Genomic DNA, 12,642 nt, shown 5'->3' on the forward strand with positions numbered 1-12,642 from the left:
TGAGGCTCCTGACACCCAACTGGGCCCAGGTTCCCCTTGTGAACCCCTCTCCGGGCTTGTCACGGTCACAAGGGGGCCACCACCCGCCAGGGGCTCCTTTCGCTTCCATTCTCCAGGATGAGTTTCTCCTATTGCTGCCAAAGGCCCCAGGTCACCCGCAGGCTTGCTGGGAGTTTGGAGAGAGGGACGCTCCGGTGCCACCTCAGAGCCTGGCACACAGGGCCGCTGGCTGCCTTGGCGTAGGAGAGGGGGCTTTATGGAAGTGGGGAGACAGCCTGAGCCAGCAGGGGAGCACAGGCGAGGCCCCGTGCCGGTTCAGAGAGAACAGTGACCTTTCTCTCAGGAATCCTTTTCTCAGCCCCTCCTGACCGGGTGAGGCGGAGAGCTCAGGACAGGCTGGAGGGGCCGCCTGTCCGCGGCGCAGAGAGCAGCAGGCTGGGGAGCTGAGCCTGCCTGGCTGCACTTCTCTTGTCCTGGAGGGGACAGATGTAGGGCCAGGAACAGAACCGTGATGACTAAATTGCATCTCCATATGTGGGGACAGATGCGCTGCCTGAAGCTTCGTCAATTTGCCTAACCCTCCAGAGAGGTGGGATCGGCTGGCCCCGGACGGCAAACAGCTCAGCCAGGCGTGTGAGCGAGCACCCCATGCTCATTGGGCGCCTCGATGTGCAGAACCACTTCTGCGCCCAACTTGAAACACTCTATTTCATGAGAAATTAAATTGCACGGAGAAGTACAGCGAGAATGTCCCAATCCCCATGCTGTCACCACTTAAATTAACAGTTGACGTTGATTCCTGTTTTCGCCCACACTTGAAAATAGTAAACAGTAGTAGTGGAGCTGAAGTCCTTTTCCTTAGCTCGCCCCCTCCCCGTGTTCCCCACGCTCATCTGGAAGGAGCACTCACACCAGTGTCCACAAAGGCGTTGTGCATTTTCTTGTGTGCATTTTAGAAAGACGCCAAGAACGGTCTTCTCCGAAAACGTCCTCTGGCCGCGTTGCTTCACCTCCAACACTGCTTTGGAAACCGGTGTCAACGAGTGTCACAGAGCGAATGCACACGTCACTGAGGCTTCTAGGAGGCTCTCACTGCGTGGATGGCCACTTTGTGCTGCCCTCTGGCAGGGGAAGTCCCCCCGAATTCTGTGTGGCTGTGTGTGTAACACCTGTCTCCCGGCACGTCTGTGCTTTTCCTTCGGAAGGACCTGGGGTGTGCAATTCAGCTCTGTTAGATCCTGCTGAATGACCACTGCTGTTTACCTCTTCTTTTATTTTTGTGTTGAAGGACTGGGGTGTAGGCCAGAGGTGCAAGGGGTGAGAGGACTCCCCAGAGACAGAGTGGGGGGCAGAACAGGCAGATCCACTGAAATACATTGCTGAGGGGAGCTGTGGGGAGACAGCTGAGGTCTGCTGCGCCCCGTGGGTCAGCTCCCTGGCTGGGGATCGAACTCAAGCTGCAGTGTTGACAGAGCTGGGATCTAACCCCTAGGCCACCAGGGAAAGCCTACCCCTTCTAGATTCTCCCCCAGCTTGATCCCTTCTTGAAACCCACAGGGGTCCCTACAGAGACCACGCCCGGCCATGCAGACTTTCTCTGTGGCTCTCTGGCCAACCCCTCCTTCTTGCTCTCACAGTGGCTTTTCTTCCTGTTCTGGCTTCTCTCTGCTCACCCTTCTCTCCAGGCCTCTGCCAGCCTCTCTGTTCTCTGTCAGTGCCAGCTGTCTCAGCTCGCACAGCAAGGCAGGTGTGGCTGGGATGCCACTGTCTGGCCAGCACAATGTTCTTGGAACTTTTTTTTAAAGATTTATTTATTTATGCAGACAGAACTGGGGTGCAGGCCAGAGGTGCAGGGGTGGTGAGAGGATTCCCCAGAGACAGAGTGGGGAGCAGAACAGGCAGATGGAGGAAGTGCAGTGCTGAGGGGGCTGCAGGCTGGTCAGGAGGGGTCTGCCGTGCCCTGCGGGTCAGCTCCAGGGCGGGGATCGAACTCGCACTGAAGCGGCTGCAGCTCGCAGCACTGGGCTTAAATCCATTGCGCCACCAGGGAGGGCCCCTCGGAACGTTTTTAATCTGAACCCCACCATCCGGGCACCCCGCTGTCTTACACCAACCACACTGCTGTTACCCACTTGACGCCTGTGGGAGATAGTGTGTGGCTCGCTCAGCTCAGCCAGCCTTCTCCAGGACAGTGTCCTCCCGGCGAGCTAAGCTCTGCATTTCCCAGTCAGCGCAGGGACCGCCCCAGGTGTGGCTCAGCGTCACCAAGCGGATGGACTTGGCTTCAGAACCCGGTGCAGCGGGGAGCATCGCAGTGTCTGTTTCGCTGCCCCGGAGCCTGCTGTAGGGCCGCGCTCTGCCCTGACCCCACGGGCTCTCGACCAAGCCAGCTGTGCCTCCTGGCTACAGTGGAAGCAGAAAGCCCCTGCCCTCGGTCACCCAGTTCTGTGGGTGTCTTTGGAGTTCATCTCCACTTAGGGGTTATTGCATCCCTGCTGTGACTCTGTAAGCCCACAACTGACACAATTAAATTCATTCCTGCTTGGCTGTCTGGAGGGGTCCCGGTTTTTGCGACTGAACCCTGACCCACAGGCTCTGAAGAAAAAGAGTTTCTGACCCTGATTTGCTTTCTCTGAGAGCATGTTCTTGTGTCAGTCTTATTCATTTATTTATTAAATCACCCAAAAGCTAGGTGCTTGCCACTGTGCTGAATATGGGAGAATCAGGAGTGAAATGAGAGCTACCCTCCAGCATGCCTGTTTGCAGATGCTTGAAATTCCACGCTCCCTGTCTTCTAAGGTAGCACCCACACATTTGCCTTTGATTCTTCTCTTCCTACTCCTCTCATGCTTCATGGCCTCCTCTGTCTGGCTATATGGGGTCATGGTAAGCTTCCATAAGTCACTGATTTGATTCTGCATGTTCAAGAAGACTGAGATCTTACCTTATCCTAGCTAGTTCCTGCAAGATGAAATAGACATCATGAGGCAGAAGACTGTTACCTGAGGAGGTCCTCTGTGTTCCTAAGGCTTCCAAAGGGCAGAATTAGCACCTGCCCCAGCAACCTTCTGATCGAGTCTGAGAAGGCTGGTAAATCACCACTTTCCTGAAGACAAAGGATCATCAGCCAGCTGACAGAAACAGCTGCTTTCCCTGCAGGTATGTTGGGAACACATCTGGGAAGGTTGAAACCAAAAAAAACCATTTCTTTTTGTATGAAGGGATTGCTCTAAATGCGGAGATCAGTTGTTCTCCAAGACAGGGGGTGAGAAAACAGAATATTTTTGCCTTTAAATGAGTCAGGGCTGTTGCAGGCACAGCTACAGTTCTTATATATTTTTTCTGTTTTAGAATCTTATGGAAACCTATACCTATTTAACTTAGAATTCAAGAATATTGCCAGAAAGATCAAAGGAAAGACCTTTGATCATGATAAAAAAGTCTAGTCCATGAGCAAATATAACAATCCCAAGGGTATATGCACCCAATAACAGAGCTACAAACACAAGAAGCAAGACTGACAGAAATAAAGTGAGAAACAGACAAACCTACTAACATACTAGTGTATTTATAAGCCTCAGTAATTGGTAGAGCAGGTAGACAAAGGATACCGAAGATCTGAACAAAACTACCTACAGATTTGACCCTGCTGACACTTACAGTGCTTTACCCAACGACAGCTGAACACGAGTTCATTTCCCTTCAAATGGTAGAGAAAGATAAATCTCATGCTGAACCAACAAACCAGTCTCAGTAAACTTCAAAAGGTTAAAATCGTGTAAAGAATGCTCCTAACCAAACTGGAATTATACTTGAAATTTAAAAAACAAGATGTCTAGAAAACCTCCAAACGACTTAAACAATCCACTGGGCAAAGATGAAGTCACAGGAAAATTCTGCTTTTGTTTCCTGTCCTTTGGTGTCAGACCTAAAAAATGATTGCTCACGTCAATGTCAAGGAACACCCCCCACCATGTTTTCTTCTAGTATTTTATGATTTCAGGTAATTGTTTAAGTCTTGATCCCATTTTGTGTAAATTTTTGTATGGGCTGTGAAATGTGGGTTCAGTGTCCTTTTTTGTGTGTCCCCAGTCTTCCCAATGCTGTTTGTTGAAGGGACGCTCCCCCATTGTGCGTTCTGGAAGCCCTGGATGAGGCCCAGCCATCATCTCCTGTATTGATTTCTAGGCTCCCAGTTCTGCTCCGTCATCCTGTTTGTCTGTGTCTGCACCAGCATCATACTGTTATGACAGGATTTTCCTCTTTCTCAGAGGTGGTTTCAGAGGCATAAGAGAAGGATTTATCTTGCTGCCTTGAACCCTGTGGTTCATTAACTGTGTAACTTTTGGTGGTTACTTAACCTCTCTGGTCTTCAGCTTTAGCATCTTCCAAATAGGAACTGATACCTATTTTTCAAGGTGTTTCTGAGAAGCAAAGGAAATGTGCTGACACATAGGTGCTTAGCGAGTAGTGTCTGTGGTTATCACATCAGCTATTAAAAATAGTCTTTTAGGGCCCTCCCTGGTGGCGTAGTGGGTTAAAGCACAGCACTAAGAAGCTAAAGCCACTGCAGCATGAGTTCGATCCCCGCCTACCCCAGAGGTGACCCACAGGGCGCAGCAGACCTCTCCTGACCCGCCCGCTGCTCCCCTCAGCAGTGTACTTTGTCCATCTGCCTGTTCAGCTCCCCTCTCTGTCTCTGGGGAATCCTGTCACCATCCCTGCACCTCTGGCCTGTCCCCCAGCTCTGTATGAATAAATAGATAAATCTTAAAAAAAAAAAAAAGACTGTTCGGCGATAAAGCAGGAAAAAGCCCTGCAGATGGGTCATTAGCCCAAAGGCCCATTTAGTGTCCTTGTTACCATCATCATAAAAATGGCCAATACTTGGGGGTTGCCATGACCCTGTCCCTGTGCTCCCCGCCTTCTGTGCAAGGTGGGGCAAAGTCCGGAGAAGCGCGGCCTTCCTGAGCCGCCCGCCCTGCTCCCACGCATGGCTGCATGTCCGGGGATGTCTGTGGGCACACGCCGGGGTGGGGGTGGGCAGCGCCAGACTTGGGTTACATTGCAGGGCCACCCTGCTGGTGTCGGGGAATCACGCGGTGTGGGGAGCACCCCACCCAGAATTGTGAGTGGGTGGAAGCTGAGTGTGAGAGTAAGGGAGAGACAGGATTTTTTCCATTCAGAACCAAATTTACACATGCGATTCAAGTGGGGAAAACTAGAGGAGGATTTCATTTATTTTTTGTAACAGGAGAATTTCCAACAAACTTCAAGAGCTTACAATTTTCTTTGTTCTCTCACTTTCACTCTTTTACTTTATTAATTACCTGGAATATATTTCTCAGTGACACTGGGAGGCTCTCTGGGACTGTAAGGCCTGGCAGGACTCTACTGTCTGGAGGACAATGGAGCTTCTCTTCTTAGCCCTTCCTCTTCCCCAGAAACCCCTCAACAAAACGGTCTGCCCCCAGCCCCCCAAAGATGCCAGGTATTCAGCAGTAAGGGACTTTTGGGGTTCTCCTGGGCAGGGGTTACCCTAGACCTGGGCACTGGGAGATGGTTTAAGGCGGTCATGTCAATTTGCTTCGCCTGGAAGTTGTTTGCAAAGAGCTCAGTTCTCAGAGTTAAAACAGACAGGAGGGCCCTCCCTGGTGGCGCAGCAGGTTAGAGCACAGCACTGAGAAGCTAAAGCCACTTCAGCATGAGTTTGATCCCCGCCCTGGAGGTGACCCACATGGTGCATTACTCCCCTGACCCGCCTGCTGCTCCCCTCAGCAGTTGTATCTCAGTCAGTCGGCCTGTTCTGCTCCCCACTCTGGTGAATCCTCTCACCGCCCCTGCACCTCTGGCCTGTACCCCAGTTCTGTATGCATAAATAAATAAATCTTAAAAAAAAAAAGAGAGACGGGAACAGAACTTTGTTAGCCCTGAGCAGCCCTGAGCGCAACCACAAAAGCCCCATTGGTTAGCCTGGAGATGGCTGGACAGTCCTAACGGGTGCAGTGGACTGTTTTCAATGACGACTCGTAGAAGGACTTGTGGCAGGTGGAGGGTCGTTGAGTAGCAAGTCTGGCTGTGAGCTTGTTGGCCGTCGGTGCTGGGGGCCTCTCAGGCTGATCAAGTGGTAGGATATTAGCAGGTTTCCTGGGTGCCCCCAAATAGTCTGGAGTGTTAGAGGAGCCAGGAGCTGGGTCCCGCTCAGCTCTGAGTGTGGCCTCTAAGTAGGGAGGCCCCAAGCCTTGCCGAGGAGAGGAAGGTGCCCTTGATTCTGGCCAGGCCTGAGCAGTGGCCCCTGGAGAAGGCTCAGGACATGGCCGGCCGCAGCTGCAGGCTCCTGCCCTCGCCTGGGGGAGCACTGGAGGGCCCTCAAGGGCTCAGGGAGGGGACAGACCCCTGGAACACCACCGCAGGTTGCCCTGTTCCTGCCCAGGAGCAGGCGCCTCTCAGGACTTCAGGGCCTCAGCAGGCCCATGGAGCAGCAAAAAGGGAATTTGCCTTCTCGGGGAAACTGCTGCCTCCTAAGCCGGCAGCAGAGCGCATAAAGACCCCTTGCGGGAGCCGCCGGAGCCCCACAGAACAGAAGCAAGTGAATCTGCCGTGCTCCGGCGTGAAAAGAAAGTTTGGGTCAACTGGCCACGCTCCGTGTTATTCCTTTGGAAGATGTGGCTGTCAAGTTGTCTGAATATGTGCTAGCTTCTTCTTTTTTTTTAAGATTTATTTACTTACGCACACAGAGCTGGGGTACAGGCCAGAGGTGCAGGGATGGTGAGAGGATTCACCAGAGACAGAATGAGGAACAGAACAGGCAGATCAACGAAGTACACTGCTGAGGGGAGCAGCGGGCGGGTGAGGAGAGGTCTGCAGCACCATGTGGTCACCTCCGGGGCAGGCGGGGATCGAACTCATGCAGAAGTGGCTTTAGCTTCTTAGTGCTGCGCTTTAACCCGCTGCGCCACCAGGGAGGGCCGTGTTGGTTTTCTTAACACCCACCCCGAGATTGAGTGCAAGGTAAGCTTACACCCAGGGGAGCCCCCTCACACCTTTGCCCCAAGCCTGGGCAAAATATTCTTATGCTAGACCTGGACCCTCTGCACAATAAAAATAAAACATGAAAGAAAGAAGGGACTCCATCGTCGTATTCTGGCTTTGTTGAGAAACAAATCATCAACAGGTACGTGCCAGGTGCACGACAGGATGGTCCATTTACAGACACTGTGAAGTGATGGCCACTTCCGGTTTGGATGAGTGAGATGTGACTTCTCATACAGAGCCAGTCAGAAGAAAAGAGAAGAGGAGAGGGGAGAAGCCCTGTGACAAGCAGGCTTACAGCTTGCTCGCAACAAACTTCTCCATGTCAGCTTTTCCTTGCACCCTTGAGTTGGAAGGAAACTCTGACCTCACGGCCACATTTGTCCCACCGTCCTCGGGAAGGTTTTGGAGAGGGTGGGCTTTGACCCAGTTGGACGGAAGTTCTAAGGTGCAGAATGAGCTGCTCCCGGGTTTATGTAAACCTGGATTCCCTAGTGTACACACCAAGTCAGTGCATTTCTCGGCTTCTTAAATCACACCAAGAAGTTATTGGGGTCCCATGGCAACGTCTGCGACCTCATTGGACTTATATTTAGCTGTGGCAGGGGAAAGACTATTATTTTTCCGGCTGGCGTTTTTCCCTGGACTACCTAGAGACGGGGTGTTCTTCCCCCAACCTCCACAACATGCTTTTCCCTTCTGACTTTTCTTGCTCAAGGCAACATCAAAATAAGCCTTTAAATACTAACTTGATCTCTGTCATGATCACATCCCTCTTCATCCCTGACGCTCTCATGCTTCATGGTGTGCTGAAAAGTGACAAAGTTGGGGCCCTCCCTGGTGGCGCAGCGGGTTAAAGCACAGCACTGAGAAGCTAAAGCCACTTCTGCATGAGCTCGATTCCCGCCTGCCCGGGAGGTGACCACAGGGCGCGGCAGACCTCTCCTGACCCGCCCACTGCTCCCCTCAGCAGTGGACTTCGTCGATCTGCCTGTTCTGCTCCCCACTCTGTCTCTGGTGAAGCCTCTCGCCGCCCCTGCACCTCTGGCCTATACCCCAGTTCTGTATGTACAAATAAATAAATCTTTAAAAAAAAAGTGACAAAGTTGCAGGAAATAAAAAATACATCCTTTTAATATTTTAAAAAGCGCCCGTTGGTAGAATCCTTGTGCCTGGACGGAGTTAAAGCTGGCGGCGGACTCAGGAATGAGATGGCCCTGCCCCAGAACCTGGTGTCCAACCTGTGGTCCGGCTCTTCCTGGAGGATGGAAACATCTAGAAACCCAGCCTGAGCCCCTTCCTCCTAGCACTCAGGTTCTTCCTGAGTAAAACGTGAAACGCGCAGAATAAATGCAGTGCCGTTCGGCCCTCTGTAACAGGCGTCTAAGTCCTTCGCTCACACAAATTCCTGTGTCCACCTTAGAGGTAGGAAAACCGAAACCCCTGACCTAGAGGCCAGGGAGTGGCCACAGTCACATCTAGCTAGTGCGGAGCCTGGATTTGGGCTCGGCCACTTGGCCCCATCGCCCACCCTTAACCCTGAGGCACAGAGCAGGGGAGCAGCGGCCTTCCCCATTTTATGAAGGTGACGGTTCGCCGCAAGCAGCCTGATTTGCAAGGGCAGAAGCCCCTTGGTGTTCTTAGAAGCAGCCTGATGCCCAGTACCTCATGGCAGAGACAGGGGGCTGACGGCGAGTGTGAGGCCAGGCTCCCTGCCCAGCCATGGGACCCCGGGAAGTCGTTCGCTCTCTCTGGGCTTCAGCTTTGAGTCTGGAAAATGGACATAATGCTTCCGCCTGCTGCTCAAGGCTGCAGAGGTGAAAACAGGGCAACGTTTTCTGGGGTGTTGGGGAGACCAAGGGAGACCCTAAAGGGTAGGTAGGTGCCCCCACCATGTGCGGGGTGCTGCCTGTCACCCCGGCCCTGGGGGTCTCATGTTTACTCTAGAAAGTGAAAGCTGTCACGTACCGGCCAGCTGGCCCAGCACCCACAGCCAGGAAGCCATGTCCTTCTCACCACGCACCTCCACCATGGCGTGAGGGGCCTCCAGGCTGGCTCCCCAAGCCCGCACGGCCACCTCTGGTCCCACCCATCCCCTAACGTATGTGTCCTAACAAATTTGTTCCCTAGGGTGCCGGGTCCTGTCCCAGACCTGCGTCTTCTGTTAGGCTTGCGCTCCAGAGCACTGCGTTGGAGGATCTGGGTCTTTCCGCAGCCTGCTGTTCCCCCATTCCTGGCGCTGGGTTCTGGTCTCCAACTCTGGCTCAGACCTGGATGTTTGGAGTTTGTGACCTTGACGTGCTGAGCTTGGGGAGGGCCGCTGCATGTGGGCTTCTTGGCACCCCGGGGGATTAACCAGGGCAGGCCCAAGGCCCACTTGGAAGAAAGTGTGGGCTGTGGGGAATTAATTCAGGGCATGTGGTGCTCAGATCGCGCCAGCGCACATCTCCAGATCCTGGGTCGGGGGAGAGAGGGAAAGGAGGAACGGGGTGGAGGGGGCAGGTTGGGGTGTGGGCAGGGGGCCTGAGCAGAGCAGCAGTGCCCTGTCAAACACAGACCCAGTGCGGCTCTGGGGACGGTCCCCTACTGCCGTGGGGAGCCCGAAGCCCACCCAGTGTCTTCAGCAAGCCGGGCAGTGCATGGGGGAGTCTGCTTTGGCTCAAAGGCCATTCTGAGTGAAAAGAAGGTGCACTGACATTGTACAAATCAATTCTTTCTCCTGTAAAATCAATGCTCTTCCTTCAAGGAATCTCAGCGTAAAGAACAAAGTCTGAATTTATACAGCAGACGTGATCCTGGCTCACTCTCCCGGGAACTTTCTTCTTGTCTCCTCCCAACTGGCTGGAGAGAACATCGTGTCTTGTGGGTGTGCTGCCCTCACCACTGCATCGATGAGATCTGGAAGTTGTCAAATCGCCTTCATCTAGATTTAATTTACGCGGAACTCACAGAATGCTGTGGGGAACAGGAGGAAGATAAATCACCATTTCAGACTAGTCTCACGGGGGGCAATTAGTCAGACGCAGGGAACTTCAGGGAAGGCACCAGCACAGGAGCGGGGCCTGGGCGTTGATGGTGTTGAGGGGTTTGGGCTCAGGGCGAGGTTGGTTTGGGTTCAAAGGAGACAAGAGCTTCATTTTTTCTTGCTTTTATAGTATCAGTGGGGCTTCAAGGGTGACCTGGGGGCGGGTGCCAGACCCAGGGCTCTGGGAAAAGTCAGCCCTGGCTTCGCCCACACCTCCGTCTGAACCAGCAATGCAGGCTGCAGAGTGGGTCGACTGGAAAGCATCGTATTGGATAAAAAAGTGATTAAATAAATCCCCCAGGATTTATTGCACAATAACATTTATGTGAATGAAGCCTTCCTCCCCAACCTGCCCCCCCCTTTATTTTAGGGTGTGTCTATATATTCAAGGACATGTACGATGTCCTTAGTATGAGCACCTCAAAGAAGACTTGGGGGGAAATAAACATTGACAAGAGAGGGGCCTTGCTCAGATAGATGATTGACGTGAATGAGGGGCCCGCTCGGTCTCCACTGAAATTGTCTCTGTCTCTGTCTCTGCCTCACACACACTCATGCATGTCTGTCCTGTGGGGAGATCAGGAATAAGGGGGATTTGGGTGGACAAATGTCCAGGAGGTGTAGGTCGGAGGTGAGACATTTGCTTTAGAGACCAGGATGAAGTTGGGGTACACGCTAGCCATTTTCCAAGTCTTTCCAGGGGCTGATTTTAAGGGGTTTTCTGAAATGATCCTGGCGTGTCTGTTCTGACTCGGAACGAGGGCTGAGCTGCTGAGGCAGGACCAGTCGCTTGCAGTCCTTCGCGTTCGCACACAACACACGGACACCCCAGATCTCGTTAAAATGCAGATCACGACTGGGGGGTGGGGGCCTGGGGTCAGGACCACGGTTCTAATTTCTAAGCGTCTCTCCACGGGTGCTGCCACTGATTTGTGGACGTATTTGAGTTGTACGCCCTTGACGTGTCTAAGCCTGTTGGTGGTAGATCAGTAAGTAGAATTGAAAAAATAAAGAAATGAAGGCAAGGTCGTCTCAACCTGGTGTTTCCCGCGGGGTCAGCTGCTTAAACGGGACCTGTGGCCCCACAGTTCTAGAAACCACCTTCCTGCCCTGGGTCCTGTGGGCACTTTGTGGTGGTGGTTGTTGGTGTTAATGAAGATATTTGCATAAGAAACAGGCGCTCTCTGCTCTCACTAAATTTAATTTTGTGGTTTGTGGGAAGGTAAAAAATCCCTTTGCATCTTTTAATTGTGTTGTTGAAATTGGTGGTGTGAAAGGAAATGAAGCACTGATCGCAGGCAATAGCAGTGTGGCAACCGCAGAGCTCCTCATGGCCGGACGCGTCTCAGGCGTGCGAGTGACCGTTGCGTCTGGTTGTTGGGAGTGACCAAGCGCGGAGATTTACTGACGGGACTGGATCAGGGCAGTAATAAATTAGGTCTTGCATCCAAGGGTGATAAGGTGGTAATAAACTGGGCCTTGCATCCAATTAACAGGGCCTTGCCATCCGGGATGGGACTAGATGAAGGTGATAACGAACTGGGCCTCACATCAAGGGACACAGCAGTGAGTCACCCCTTTGGAATCTGAGCTTAGAATCTATATGAGACCCTTCCCTCCTATGGGGCTGGCGGTAGCTCGGACCCCACCCTAGGGGCTCCGTCTCAGCTGCTGCTGGGGAGCAACAGACAGCTTGCTTAGCCTTTCTGCTTTCTGCCTCCCGCCTTGCCTTCCTTTCTTGCGGCTGGTCATAGAAGTCGGGACAAAACACTGGCGAGTCACAGGCAGCGGGGGAGACAGGACTTTGAGAACTCTTCGGACTGCCGGCAGGGAGCACGCTGCCTGGTCTAGGGGTTCAGGCTAGCGCTGACATGGGGTGAGGAGCATCCCTGAGCTCTCTTGCGGACGTTCTTCCCTCAGTGAGTTGTGAATCCCAGGACCCAGGGTTATTTCCTAGATGTGGAGGAGGGGGCAGAGCTTCACAGGGAAAAACACGGGAGTGAGGCCATGAGGCATGTCTGAGGCACCAGGCAGACGGTGGACCTTCTCCGTGAAGGTGGCACCATGGGCAGGTTGTGTCGCCAGGTGCACAGGCAGTGAGGGCAGGCAGGTGCAGACGACAGCCTCGCTCCTCCAGGTGAGCCGATGTCTCAGACCATAGTCTGGGCTCCTGGACTGTCAGAGCAGGTGGGAGGCTTCCGGGACGCCCAGTTCTCCTCCCCCAACCTGCTTTACGGGGAGGACACGGAGTCCTGAGCTGGGTAGGGCTCTCCAGGGTGACTGGGGGAATTCGTGTCACACCCAGGTGTCCTGACTCACAGCCTGGGATGCTGCGGTTTCTCCTCAGAGCTCTCGAGCTGGCCTCTCCTGCTCGTCCCAGCTCACTCCCGCGACAGCCTGGCTGGTCACGCTGATGATGGTGCCAGCGTCTCCTGGGTCACTGGCCAGGGAGTCCGTGGCTTAGATTCTGCCCTTAGATATTGTATTAGCCCTGGATTATGAATTTAAGTGACACTGCCCATGGACACATAATTGTAAAGACACAGCAACACGGGGCCCTGAGGCAGGGGAGGGCAGTGTCTGGG

The sequence above is a fragment of the Condylura cristata genome, unplaced genomic scaffold (assembly GCF_000260355.1).
Source record: "Condylura cristata isolate star-nosed mole 26May11 unplaced genomic scaffold, ConCri1.0 scaffold00011, whole genome shotgun sequence".
NCBI classification, from domain to species: domain Eukaryota; kingdom Metazoa; phylum Chordata; class Mammalia; order Eulipotyphla; family Talpidae; genus Condylura; species Condylura cristata.